Source organism: Myotis lucifugus, unplaced genomic scaffold (genome assembly GCF_000147115.1).
Source record: "Myotis lucifugus unplaced genomic scaffold, Myoluc2.0 scaffold_1169, whole genome shotgun sequence".
Taxonomy (NCBI): domain Eukaryota; kingdom Metazoa; phylum Chordata; class Mammalia; order Chiroptera; family Vespertilionidae; genus Myotis; species Myotis lucifugus.
The window spans coordinates 66,555-70,112 of record NW_005872217.1 but is presented as its reverse complement, the minus strand read 5'-3'; positions in this window follow the sequence as shown (position 1 = coordinate 70,112).

Below are 3,558 nucleotides of genomic sequence, written 5' to 3'. Positions count from 1 at the left end.
AGATGCTCATCCACTGAGCTCAGTGGACTCTGGTAGACAGAACTGACAGCTGTTCTGAGAGAGGGAGAAGAGAGAGACCGAGCCCGGCGTGGGTCTCTCACCCCTCTCTCTCTGCAGAGAAGGCGTGCCCAGGCGAGAGTGGTTTCTGCGGCTCTCGGAGGTGCTGGTGCCATGGCCCTGCTGTCCCTGTGTTTGTGTCTCATCTTCATTTGCATGTGAGCCTCTGTGGCAGGGAGCCGGGTCCTAGGGGTTTGGAAGAGGTCACAGAATTTCACCAACACAAAGCTTAGTACATCCAGGTGGGAGGCAGGGACGGCGGGGGTAATAGCTTTATTGAGGTAAAACTCCGCTATATTTATTTTTATTTTAAAATATATTTTATTGATTTTTTACAGAGAGGAAGGGAGAGGGATAGAGAATTAGAAACATCGATGAGAGAGAAACATCGATCAGCTGCCTCTTGCCCACCCCCTACTGGGGATGTGCCTGTAACCAAGGCACATGCCTTTGACCAGAATGGAACCTGGGACCCTTGTGTCCACGGGCCGACGCTCTATCCACTGAGCCAAACTGGTTATGGCAAAACTCCGATGCATTTATTTATTTATTTATTTATTTATTTATTATTTTTTATTTTTATTTTTAAAATATATTTTATTGATTTTTTACAGAGAGAAAGGGAGAGAGATAGAGAATTAGAAACATCGATGAGAGAGAAACATCGATCAGCTGCCTCCTGAACATCTCCTACTGGGGAGGTGCCCGCAACCCAGGTACATGCCCTTGACCGGAATCGAACCTGGGACCTTTCAGTCCGCAGGCCGACGCTCCATCCACTGAGCCAAACCGGTTTCGGGAACTCTGATGCATTTAAACGGTACAATTCAATGGCTTTTACTTCAGTCACACAGCTGTGCACCCATACCACAGTCAAGTTTGAAAACTTTTTATTAGTCCGAAAGAGAAAAAAAAGAGAGAGAGAGAAACTCCACATCCCTGTATTGTCATCCCGCCTCCATCCTCCCCCAGCCCCAGGCAACCAGTATGTCCTGTTTCTCTAGATTTGCCCATTCTGACATTTCATAGAAATGCCATGATATACATGTTTACTGTGACTGACTTCCTGCATGTAGCCTGAGATTTTCAAGGTTCATGTGTCAGCTGTGCATTGCTTTTTATTTACAAATACTATTCCATGGTTTGGATGGGGCACATCTGATTTGTCCGTTCCTTCACTGACGGACATTGGGTTGCTTGGACTTTTTGGCTGCCATGAATTACTCTGGTGATGGCTCGTGCACAAGTCTGCGGGCCTCGGTGATGAACATTCAGTCTTGGCCAAACCCCTGGGCATATAGGGGGATGAGGTCCTCACCTGCATGTCAGGAGGGTCTCCGAGTCTGGCCTCAGGGCCTGGAAGCCGCCGTTGTCCATCAGGGAGTGGGGGCAGGTGCCCACCTGTGCCTGAGCTATTCTGGCTGCTGACTTCTTCCCTTAGAGTGAAAGCCCGCAGGAGGCAGGCAGCCGGGAGACCAAAGGTCACGAGTGATGAAGAGCCTGTGATGGGCACAGTCACCTGGGTGAGTGACGGGGGTGTCTTCTCATGCCGTGGGGGGGGGGGGCTGGGCATGTCCATTAAGGAGCCCACACTGAGCTCCTCTGTGGTCAGCTGGACAGACAGCTGGGAGTTGACTTCCCATTCATTTCCCGGAACCCATGGTCAGCCTCCTGCCCCAGCCACACTGACCACTGAGCCCACCTCACCTCTCTGATAGGCCCAGGCTGCCAGAACCAGCTCCCCCAAAACTATTACTTCCTTCCCATTGTGGGCATTCACTTCACCTCCCTTTACCGCAGCTTCTCTATCTGTAAATGGGGATAATGAGAGCATCATGCTTACTGAGTTTCTGAGGGAATGAAATATGATTAGTAGGCCCTTGATATGGTCTAGTCAACATCTGCAATAGTCTCAAAAAATAAAAAAAATAAAAAGAAAAGAACAGCAGGCTTGAGTAGGAAGGAGGATGGTCTTCGAGATGAAAGTCCACCATTCTTCTAGGCCCCAGGACCTGAATAAATCTCTTTCTTTTTGCACCCAAAGAACAAAACCCCCAAAAACAAACAAAAAGAAAAAATTTTAAATGCATGAGCGAATAGTCGAGTCCATGAGAAGTGTCTGTGCAGTAAGAAGATGAATGAAAAAACTGTCCCATCAGCCCCACTTTTCTTTGGGACCATGTCTGCCTCATGCCTCTCGGACGCCCTTCTCTCCCCTTCACTCAGGGCTCCCAGAAAAATCTCCAGCCGGACGCGCCCCCAGACCAAGCGTCACCTGCTGAGAAGGGCCCTCTGTCAGGGGAGCAACAGGAGCTCTACTACGCCAACCTCACCTTTGAGGGGATGAAGCCACGGGAGCTTCGGTTCCAGGAGGCGACCAGCACCCACGAGTACTCAGAGGTCAAGCATGCAGGCCAATGAGGACTCGCTCAGAGCTGGGTGTTGGCCAGAGGCATCACAGCCCCTGAGGGACGGCAGGGGTGTGGGGGTGTGGGGGGAAGAAGTCCAGGACTCATTGCTGAAGCCTGAGGAGACCTTGCGGCCCCATTAACATTAACGGCTGGATGAGCAGCCCCAGGCAGAGCAGGAAGAAGACAGGCGATGGGGTTTGAGAGACGGGATGGGCCGGCTCTCACGTCCACCTGCACCTGTGCTGCAGGTGAGCTGCTCCGTGACGCTGTCTCTCACCCTCCCGCTCGCTCCAGAACAGCACTTCCTGGCTCTTGGAACATGGTCTAAGGTCTGGGTTTTCTAATAAATCCCGTCTTCTCATCGTTCTTTGGGTGACTGTCTCCCGGATCGCACCCTGTCTGATGCTCAATGACAAATTATGCAGACTACAATTTAGACCCTGGGTAGGATTCTCCTCCTCCAGGCATCGTCACTGTGGCCGGTAGCAGGTGGGTCACTACAATCCCATCAAGCATTGAGGGAATTCAAAACCCAGTTTCTGGCCCTATTGCGTCTCATTATTTTCAGTCCTAACCACAAGATGTTGATGTTTATGGGAGCCTCTCCTCCTTGGCAAGATCTCTTTTCTGGTCCAGTGAGATTGAGATTCCTCTTCTTCTTCCTCACCGCGTTGTTGTTGTTGTTGTTGTTGTTCCTCTTCTCTTCTCCTCCTCCTCCTCCTCCTCCTCCTCCTCCTCCTCCTTCTTCTCCTTCTCCTCCTCCTCCTCCTCCTCCTCCTCCTCCTCCTCCTCCTCCTCCTCCTCCTCCTCCTCCTCCTCCTCCTCCTCCACCTCCTCATCCTCCTCTTCTTCTACCTCTACATCCCTCTATATATTCATCTATATAAAGTTAATTTAAGAAGAGAGGTACAAAGTCCCAGCAGGCCATAAAATTGAGACAATTGAATCTGACTGACTGGAAGATAGGAGGCGTACACTTGAAAATGGGGAGAGGGGAAAGGGATAAATATGTGAGTGTTGATCAAAAATACGTTTAGTCGATTTCTTATTTTTCTTATAGTGTAAAAAGTGAAGGTGCATCGGAAAAAAG